Here is an 11,172-nt window from a genome sequence, read left to right on the forward strand (position 1 = left end):
GTCTTCAAAGAAAGCACTGCCTAATGAAGATCATTGATGAATGCTCCTCAGATCTGTCAGTAGCTGACAAAGTCATTCTTGCTCTACAGCTTGTTTGGAGAGATGCCGTGGTGTTGATTACAGCTACAGTGTGGCACTGTTTCATGCCAAAGCCCAAATCCAGCTATGTGGGAAACACAGTAATGGCCCTCTCTTACTGAATGTGCTGCAAGTTTCAAAGCCAGCCGTAATACTGCACAAGAGAAACGTGGATCTGTCTTTGCTAAAAAGGCAGGAAGGTCAATGGGACTGTATAATCTGTTTGGTGAGAAACAATCATGCTGCCTCCTAATGCACTGCCTGCCGGAATCCAAGCAAAACTAATACCAGAGCTTCTCTTCAGCAATTCTCCTTTAAACTTGAGCAAGTAGATGCTCCAAAGACCACTCAGAATTACTCAAAAATGACTTTTTCTTTAGCTGTTCTGTATGCCTAGTCCAAAATGAAGCAAGCGATGAAAACTGTTGATCCTGTCAGAATCCTAACTCACAATATCAACCTAGTGTGCTAGTATCTGTTGTTCAGGTGTGTAATTACATGCGTTTCAAATATCTAATACCTATAATATTTGTTATGCACCTGTCTGTTACATTTCAGAGACTGAGAGCAGTGTTCTGGTTGTCTCAGGAGCATGCAATTAAAGGATGACTTCTTGAACAGTAAAAGTTTCAGTAACAGCTACCATGGTAATAGACTGAGGTTAGTTGGTAAGAAGCACAGACTTCCCCCAAGTAATTTGAAACCAGTCCTCTTCAGTTGCTGGTTAATGTTTTCTGTGATGTCAAACCCTCACAGTTACTCAGTGATTCAGTAGTACACATTGCTGCAGACAGCTCAGCTCAGAAATAAGGGCACTGTGGGGTTAGTGTTGCTGTTCTGAAGTAATTCAGTCTTCACGTTTGGCTCAATTTCTGTCCAAAGCTGAGCTGATGACTGTGCCATCAGACAATCCTCCATCTGATGGTGCTATAATTGCTGATGAACCAGCACCTATCCCAGAGCAGAGAGCTCGTGCTGGCTTTCTCAAGCCGCCTTCGATGTTCTTCTGTTATAAGAATAAGCCTGGATACGTACCTGAAGAGGGTGATGGTAAGGAGAGACCAAGTTGATTTTTGTGTTGCCTTTTTTGTGGGGAAAGGACATTTGGAACCAACAGATGCTGATACCGTTTGGACTGATGGGCAGCAATACTGCTGCCTCCTTCCTTTTGAACGAGGATCGTGCGTCTCCCTTCCCAAATCTGTCTCGTGGCTCTCTTAATAAAATTACCAACACACTATTTTCTCTGGAAACACAAAACCTACGCCAGACCTCTAGGCTGAAAAGCTGTCAATAGTGTAATAAGGCACCTGTACACAAATAGGAATGGGAAGCTTGCTTGCTGACGCATAAAGCTCTTAACACTTATGCAGAAGTTTTTTATATGCTTGCTGGGCTTGTAAGTCTGAAGGGCGTAACAGACTTAGACTTCTCTGTGTCTGGAACATCACTGAGTAAAAAAGAAGCCTTTACAAAAGCTTTGGTCACAAAATTCATAGGATTATTCTCACACCTCTGAGACGTGACTATTTTCACTCTGTGAGGATAAAACATGCAGCAGAAGAAACACTCTCTGGCTCCTCTCACTGCACCTCAGGTCTTTTCAAACACTGGAAGGGAGACACAGATCTTACATTTCTCAGGGAGAGAAAGGAGTCACAGCTGTTTCCAAACCTGGAACCAGCTTCAGCTACTAAAACTCCAACCGTGTTTGAATTAACTGATTTCAGAGAGAGATTTCAGAGGCAAACAGTACATCATTTTATGGAGTGATACTACTTCAAAGGTATAGCAGTCAACAACCTTTTTTTTTTTTTTTTTTAGTGCCAAATTGGCATTAAGTGAAAATTGAACAGGTTTTGGAGCTATTTCAACATTTTCCCCTTGATTTTTGCAGCTCCGTGGAAGAGAAGAAGCTCTGATGGAGCAAGAAGCCTCTCTGGATAATCTGAAAGAGGTGCGGTAATGTAAGGACGCTTATTGCTTTACTTGCCCTTTCACTTGGTGGTCATTATCTGAAGCCATGCTGTGTTTACCAGGTTTAATGCTTATTTCTTTAATGTACTTGAAACACGGAAATTGAAGCTTATCAGATCCTTTTAACACTAAAATGCAACTTGGCTTGTAATTGTTTCTAAAATGATCTGGTTCATCCTGTTTGGAATGTGATATTTCTACAGCAGAAGGATGCAGAAGTGAAAAGGCTTGAAATGCTGCTGAAGGAAATTGCCGAATGTCAGGATGACCTTGAGGAAGCAAATGAATCCATAAGAAATCCATCGAGAGGAATTATTTCCTATGATCAGTAACTCTCCAAGTCTGAGTTAACACTGCTGGTTGTCTGAACGGGATGTCTGCAAAGCTGATGACTTGGTTTTTCTGTGACAGGAAGGGTGTGAATGCAGTCAATTACTTTCCCCCTCTCTGTTCCTGAGTTCTTGAGGCATTTTTGCAGCATGGTCTCTACTGTTCTGTCACTTGTTTACAAGAAGAGAAAGGGTAAAGCAGTTGTTGGTTTAATCACTCTGCTGCTCAGGAACTCCGTCAAAGGATTTCGGAGTGTTGTTTACCAAAAAAATCGAGTTTTCTGTACACAGATATTTGAGTATTTTTCTTTTATTTCAGGTAAATGACGGGATTCTAGGGAAGAAGTACTCAAATCAATAGATAAGGACAGCAGAGGCTTGTTTCATCTATCTTGAAGGTAAGGTGTCTTCTTATCTGGACAAGATTCCTTTGTAGGTCAGAAGAAAAACAGAATTCCTTGTTCTGTTTTGTTGTAAACTGTATCAGTTTATAGTGGCAGAGATGCGTAAGGATACTGGTGAAGTGGCACAACAGATGACACCTTTCATGCAGGAGGAAGTGAGGGCAGCATCAGGAAGGGATCAAGTAAGAGTTGGGCAAGGTGGGAAATTCACTCAAAAGCCATTCAGCAATGGAACATTCTCTGCATACCTGTTGAAATAAGGAAACTTTTCTAATTTCATTTGTTTCATGAGTTAATTAGTTGGAGAAAGAATAGATTCTATGAGGGGGAAGTGGGTAGAGAAAATAAAGCTTGCTGCTAGGACCATCTTTTGAATTTTATGGGGTGTCTGTATCTACTTCTTATTTGTTTGACATATCATGCATCATTCAGTGGATAATGAGCAGAACTGATGTGCTCTGGCGCATGCCCATCTGCTCAGGTTTTGGCTTGGAAGATCATCGAGTTGAAAGCTGAAATAGCTGATGATGCGACTATATTACAGCTACCACCGAATTCTGAAGTTGATGGGCTCCTGACTGCTCTTAAGGATTGGATCTCAGATGAGCACCTGAGCAAACTCCAAAGAGGAGAAGGAAGCAAGGACGGTCAGAAGCCTCAGTCTGCTGGAAGAACCCACATCCAGGAGAAGGTAGAGGGACTGGAATTTGCTCTGCTTCATGTGTTTTCAGATTCACGTATGTATTGATTGATTTTGAGAATGGGAAAAGTCAGCCTGTTTAGTGTAGACTTTGGATAGAGCAATGAAAGCCAAACAACAGTTACTAATGCAGTACTAATCCCAGCAGTCAAATGCAATGGCTGATTTGCCACTTGTAAAATAGAGCCATCATTTTGAAGGGAAAGTGTCATGTCCTGTCTCAGCTTGCAAGATTCAGCCTTTTATTACCTGTATGTGTAACACTGTATTTTATGTGTAACACTGTACATAACTGATTTTTTTTTTTATTTTTTTTTTTTCTACAGAGATGCTCACACCCAATTGAAAATACTTTAATGTCTCTGTTGGATCTTGAAGTTTCAGTGAATGACTTATGACAGATCATACTATGTGAGACTGAAAGCCTTTCCTTCCATCTCTCCAGGGACACCAAGGCATGGAAATCAATGCGGTGTTCAGGAGTTCTACTTGTACTGCTTTCCTTCATTCTCTGAAGGGTTTGTAGGCACTGGTGTTGGTCTTGGTGGTTGAGCTCACACGATGAATCTCCGCTTTGCATGAAAACCTGTGTAAAGCTTAAAAATCTGCCTAGGGTGTGATAATTCTTTGACCTCTACAGGGCCTGATGAGTGAGTGTTTGCAAATACAGTCTGACAAAGTTGCGTGTTTTGTATGTGAAGTACAAATACAAAGGGGATATTTTCAGGGTGTACGAAGGATGGAAGCTTGGCTGTCTTTGCAAAGGATAAATTCATAATGCAGAGATGGAGAAATACAGCAAGAAGAAACCACTTCTCATGAGCTGAACTTTCCCAAGATCATGTTTGATGTTTTTGCACTGTGTATCAAAACACACTTTTACACACACATGCGATCGCTGTTGCAGCAGTGTCTGAGCATCTCAGGAAATATGTTTTCATCAGCGTGTTTAGCAGACTTTGAGGTAGGGAAGGAAACGGGTTTTTGTTCACTGTATGTGTGAGGTGAGCTGAGATTGATGGCAAAGTGTGACAAAGCAGCACGGGGATTTTGGCTTTGTGCTCTGCCAAATGTCTCACAGACTCAATTGCTGTTCCTCTTGCCAGTGAGGAGCTATTTGAAATGATCACGCTGTAAAGTTTGGTTCTGAAGTAATATTTCTGTACAGTTTATGATGAAAATGAGCATTGCTGGACCTCACCTGAATGGAGATCTGAAGGTTCAAGTTGAGATCTGTAAATGCTTTTGCTGCACGTGACTTCGGGCATCTGCACAGGACAGCGTAGGCAGCACTGACTGAAACGGGGTTTCCTCTGGAACCAGAGGCAGCTCCATATACTGTCAGAGTATCATGGGCCCTCACTTCCCAGTCTCTTTGTGCAGTCAGTGTTGATAAGGCCCTGTGCTGATGTTGTTCAGTCTCTTTTGTAACACAAGTAGTATCCTCTGTACAGAGTCTGCTGTGATACGAGGTCAAACCATTTGCTGCTTCACATTTAATCCTTAGGGGAACAGAGTTGACTGGAGTTCCACGTGTTTTCATGTTTACAGATATTAGATGGGTCCCATGGCTCATTTCCCACTTGGTAAGGAATTTGGAAGCACCGTGGAGGAGTTACATGCAAATCACAATCAGTTGGACTAAAAGGGGTGACAGAAGGGGTCAGAGGGATGGTGTCACTGTGCAGGGAGCACCAGAAAGCCAGGATGAGCTGTGAAAACTCTGAACCCAACTGTGAAGTCTAACAGGTCCAAGGACTGATATCAGTCACAACCCACAACCACAACAAACCATTTAGATGTTCTTCTTCTGCCTTTGTAGCTCTATGGACAGACAGACTGCACAGATGTGTGGTGCTCATGGGTACGTCTCAGCAAACCAGTGGTGGAGGAGCACATTTGGCTGCAACATCCATCCTGCTTCCCTCGAGATGTCGGTCTCCAGCAGGTGACGCTGTGATTCAACTTTTGCCATTGGAACTTTTTCCTGTGCGCTTTAATTTCCTCTGCTCCAGGTGATCAGTGCTATTGCAAGAGACTGAGAGAGATTTCTCATCAGGAAATTAAGGACGTTAGATTGGTTCCCTTGATCTACATTCTTTGCAGTGCAGAACTAATGAATGGCTGCATGAAATAGACGCAGTGAAAGCTAAATGACAGCTTTGGATGGAGAAGAACGGGAGTGGCTGCTGTCCTGAAAGTCATGGCTCTTATTCAGGTGCATGAGCCCTTTCCTCCTCTAATAACAGAGGCTTCCCAGATGCTGAAGCCTGCATGGTCTGAAACGACCCAGTTCGTAACTTCTTTACTTTCTGAAGGAAGATACCAGAAAGGTTTTGTATTTTCTTTGGTGTGGAAGACCTTCCTTTTGGGATGCCAGTGTGTGTCCCTCTTGTTTAGTCACCTAAATATATCCAGTAAGGGCCTGTTTTCTGGTGCTCCTGATGGATTCTATCAGATGAGCACAGAATCTGGTATGTTGGGATACAGTTTTATTTTAAACAGATATCAAGTTGTGCTGAAAACAAGTGAGGCAAACAGAAATACCAAACACAAGGCAGTGTGATTCTTCTCTAGGAATGCACTGATCTGTCACCAGCATTCATTTGTATTGTGTCAGCCACCCCAGCACTGAGTTACAAGAGGTGAATGGCAGAAACAGTTACTTGGAGTTCTTTTCTTCCTTCCAGCTTCTTTTTCTGACCATACGGTTAGCATGGTTTTACTCCTTGCAGAGTAGGCACAGTAATTAGGAAACAGACAACTCTGCACAGGAAACCTCAGCAGGACTGATGGTATCGGGCACAGCTTGGAAGAAGAATTCCATGCCCGGTGCATTGAGCAGTAGTCATCTTGAAATGCTAGATGCCTTGGTTTGAAAGTGTTGTTAAGGCAGAATTCTGGAAGTCCAAATGCACATTGTTTGTCACTCAACTGTAAATGTATTTGGCTTGAATCACCCTGTGGAGCCCTCACTGGCTTGCACAAAACCGAGTGTCACCAGCCAAGCAGGACAGTGAAAAGGCACATGCACAGCTCATCAGTTTCCCTTCCCAGCAGATGCTGGTTCAGTGCAGAGCTCACAGAGTGACCTCAGCCTGCAGCTCAGCAGTTCTCACCTACATCAATGCTCTCAGTTCACTGGGCTCACCTGAGCTGAGAACTGACAACTCACCTGACAGTGCAGCTGACTTGCGGAATCAAACTCCATAACCACCAAGTAGTTATAAAGCAGGTGTGTTTCATGAGTGATGCGCACACACCCTGGTGCAAGGGGGATAGTTCCACCTCACTTGCACACCATCAGGAGAAAGCGTGCTACAGATGTAGGCTGAACTAATACATCATCAGTAGTTGGCAGGAATTGGGATACATATTCATGACATTCCTCAGACCCCATTAGCACACATTCAACCCTGCAGGAGGGCCCCCCCCCAAAACTGGTTCCACTTTGCCCTGTGGACATCCAGTCACCTCACTGTGCTCAGGCTGTTTCATCCTTATCTTTATGGCCTTCATCCCCCTTGTTATTCCACACGCAGTGTCTGTACTCCCCATTCTTCTTTTACCAGACTACTCTTCCCTCCCGCCCCCCGTCCCAGTTTCTGTGAGTTTCTTTCTCTCCCTCACTGTGGGGCCCTTCTCTCATCCTTCACATCAGGTAGATCAAGCAGCAAGATTTGAGGATTCAAATAGATTTGGACTGGCAGAACAAGGTTGAATTGTTTCTTTCCTGATGGGCCAATGAGACCTCAGGCCATCAAGGAAGCGACATGACATATAAGTGTGGTGGAGACCGAGGGGTGGACTTAATTATGGACGCTATTGCACAGGTTATTCATGAGTGACACATGTGTGCCATGTTTAAGCAAAAGGATGAAACCTCTCTGGGGGGAAGGGTGATGGCAGAAGGACAAATATGGGGAGGCGTGGCAGGTTGGTTATATCACCTTGCCACAATCTCACAATGGTGTTATGTGCTTGCCATGGTGGAGGCAACCACTGGGTGGCTTGAAACATACGCAGTACCCCATGCTACCGCCCAAAACACCATACTGGGTCTTGAGAAACAAGTCCTGTGTTGACATGGCACCCCAGAAATAATTGAATCTCATAATGGGTCTCCTTTTAAATATTCCCTTATAAATACTTGGGCCAAAGATCATGGCATTGAGTGGGTTTATCGTATCCCCTACCATGCACCAGCCTCTGGTAAGATTGAATGATACCATGGGTTGTTGAAAGCTATGTTGAAACCAATGGGTGGTGGAACATTTCAGCACTGGGAGAAGCATTGGGCAGAAGCCACTTGGTTGGTCAATACTAGAGGATCTGTCAATCGTGATGGTCCTAGCCAATCCATCCCCCTGCATACTGCAGAGGGAGATAAGGTCCCTGTAGTGCATGTAAAGAACATGTTGGGAAAAGCAGTTTGGGTCCTTCCAGCCTCTGGAAAGGGCAAACCTCTCCGTGGAACTGCTTTTCCCCAGGGAGCTGGGTGCACTCGGTGGGTGCTGGAGAAACACAGGGACGTCCAGTGTGTACCACAAGGGAATTTGATGCTGGGGGAGTGCAGTCAGTGATTTCATGTATATATACGTATATAGGTGTGTGTATATGTAACACGTTAATTATTGTTTCTTCCTATACAGCTAACCAGTTGAGGTAAAAGAAGCTCAGCAACTCCTCTCTTTGGATCATGGAATCTCCTTTAAAATAAGGGGCTTTGGAAGCTGATCTGTGACCCCAAATCCCCCCAAATGACCTCAAAAGACCCCAAATGACCCCAAATGACCCATAAATGACCCTAAAGCCATGGCCATGGTGAAGCTGAGAAAACCAACACAGGAATGTGACACGCCAATGGGTTCTGTTCCCTTTATTGCGGGGCTGGGTGCATGGGGATCGCTGCATCAACCCACACACCCAGACAAGCAGTGACTACCCACTGATAGGCATAACCTATCCGTGGTCATTCATTCCATTGATAGGCATAGCCTATCCATGGTCATTCATATCATTGATAGGAATAGCCTATCTGTGGTCATTCATACCATTGATAGGCATAGCCTATCTGTGGTCATTCATTCCAAGAACATGGGCAGAAATTCCAAGCATTAATTAACATTTCTGATGGTGGTGGGATGAATGCTAATAGCCATTCTTGCTGTAAATGCCCAACCCTTTAAAGGAGGCTGCCCAGGGCGGTTTCCGCTGATGTTACATCCACCTGAGGCATCTGTTCTGCCATCTTATCTTCAACTCCAGCACATTTCTAGTTTCTAATCTTCCCTTGACAGCAAACTCTGTGGCCAACTCCCAGTTCTGTTCCTGAGCTGATATTAACGCCAGCCCTTTGTCCTTCAGGCTGTATCTGCCCAAGTTGTGCAAGAGGCTATCCGCAAAACATAAAACAGCTGCTCTCATGATTCACAACCCTAAACCTGACCAAAACGCTATCCCAAACACTAGACCAAACCCTAACCCTAATCGAACACCTAAGCCTAAAATAAACCCAACATAGACACAAATCCAAACCCCAAACCTAAAACCAAACCTCCAGAACCCAAACCCCAAACCTAAAACAAACCTAAAGAACCCAAAGCCAACTTAGACACAAAACCAAACCCCAAACTTAAAAACAACCCTCAAGAACCCAAACCCAACAGAGACACAAACACTAACCCCAAACCTAAAAGTAACCCTAAATGACCCAAACACAACATAGACACAAACCTAAACCCCAAACATAAAAACAACCTTAAAGAACCCAAACCCAACAGAGACACAAACCCAAACCCCAAACTTAAAACCAACTCCCAAGAACCCAAACCAACAGAGACACAAACACAGACCCCAAACCTAAAAGTAACCCTAAATGATCCAAACCTAACAGAGACACAAACCCAAACCCCAAACCTAAAACCAACCCTCAAGAACCCAAAACAAAAGAGACACAAACACAGACCCCAAACCTAAAAGTAAACCTAAATGACCCAAACCCAACATAGACGCAAACTCAAACCCCAAACCTAAAACAAACCTCAAGAACCCAAACCCAACAGAGACACAAACCCAAACCCCGAACCTAAAACAAACCTAAAGAACCCAAACCCAACAGAGACACCAACACAAACCCCAAGCCTAAAAACAACCCTAAAGAACCCAAACCCAACATAGACACAAACTCAAACCCCAAACCTAAAAACAACCCTCAAGAACCCAAACCAACAGAGACACAAACACAGACCCCAAACCTAAAAGTAAACCTAAATGACCCAAACCCAACAGAGACACAAACCCAAACCCCAAACCTAAAAACAACCCTCAAGAACCCAAACCAACAGAGACACAAACACAGACCTCAAACCTAAAAGTAAACCTAAATGACCCAAACCCAACAGAGACACAAACCCAAACCCCAAACATAAAAACAACCCTAAAGAACCCAAAACAAAAGAGACACAAACCCAAACCTCAAACCTAGAACCAACCCTAAAGAACACAAAGAACCACTCCATGCTTCTTTGATCCTCCAGGACCCTTCCAAACCAACCTGTTCTGTATTTCTTCAGATCTCCACGGACTCTTCCAACACAAACCCTCCTTGCAGTGCTAAGATTGTCAAGGATCCTCCCCCACAAACCCTTCTATACTTCCATTTTTATTAAGGAACACCTCAGTCCACACCATCCTACAGTCCTGTGACCTTCCAGCACCCTTCCAACACAAGCCGGTTCTTTGATCCTCAAGGAGCCTCCATCCCAAACACAAACCATTCTCTGGTTCTTAATGACCTTCAGGGACTCTTCCAGCACAAACCATGCTCTGTTTCTGTGACCTTCAAGGTGACATCACAATGACACGTTGACCTCATAGAAGCCCCGCCAGGGTGGGGTAGGGGCAGTGGGTCAGCACGGAACCTGCCGGCCCCATTCTGCAGGCGGTGCAGGTCCTGCAAGGAGCTGTGCGAGTGGTGCAGCAATGCGGGCCCAGTTTGCCAGTGGAACATTAACAGCGCTGCAGCGCGTGGAGCTGCTGCAGGAGCTGGAGCAGGTGAGCACTGAATGGACGGGCACAGAAGGGCCAAGCTGCCGGCTGGAGGGCACCCTGCCCATGGCATGGCAGCAAAGGGCCGGGGGACAACGCTGCTCCTTTCCCCTCCCACAGGCTCATGAGCGGATCATGGAGAACCGCACGGCCACAGCCAGGGAGTCTTTGTTGAAGGTGAGGAGATGCTGCTGTGTGGTGTGGGGTGGGAGAAGTCCCCTCGTGTGGGTCTGCAGCTCCAGCCCTGCAGGTCCTGCTTGCCCCGATGGAGGAGGCAGGAGGGGACGGAGCCCCATGGGAGCACCGGTGCCCTGACAGCCGCTGCTCTTCTCCTTTCCCACAGAATGCCCAGCAAATAAGGGCTGAAAGAACGGCTGCCCGTAAAGAGGAGCTGGAGCAGGTAGGGGGCAGTGAGGGCTCGTCCTCACAGCTCAGCATCCTCACGCCTCTGGCTGTGCAGGAGGACCTCGGTCCCAATCCCTCGGGTCCATGGGACCCAACACAGCCACCCCTCATGGCACACGCGTTGTCTTGCAGGAGAAGCAGCTCATTGCCCAGCTGGAAGAGCAGCTGAAGGCTCAGACAATGGAGATCGAGGTAGGGTGGTGGGTTGAGGGGAGGGGTGGGGTCTGCC

The 11,172-nt window shown here is 45.4% G+C and overlaps 1 protein-coding gene across 1 annotated transcript in view; it reads right to left on the minus strand.

Moving 5' to 3' along the window:
* Positions 1 to 11,172, minus strand: part of LOC146757518 (rho GTPase-activating protein 32-like) — a 218,196-nt gene that overhangs the window by 46,068 nt on the left and 160,956 nt on the right. The window lies entirely within an intron of this gene.

The sequence above is a fragment of the Coturnix japonica genome, chromosome 20 (genome assembly GCF_054131305.1).
Source record: "Coturnix japonica strain WE chromosome 20, WE-NBRP24, whole genome shotgun sequence".
Taxonomy (NCBI): domain Eukaryota; kingdom Metazoa; phylum Chordata; class Aves; order Galliformes; family Phasianidae; genus Coturnix; species Coturnix japonica.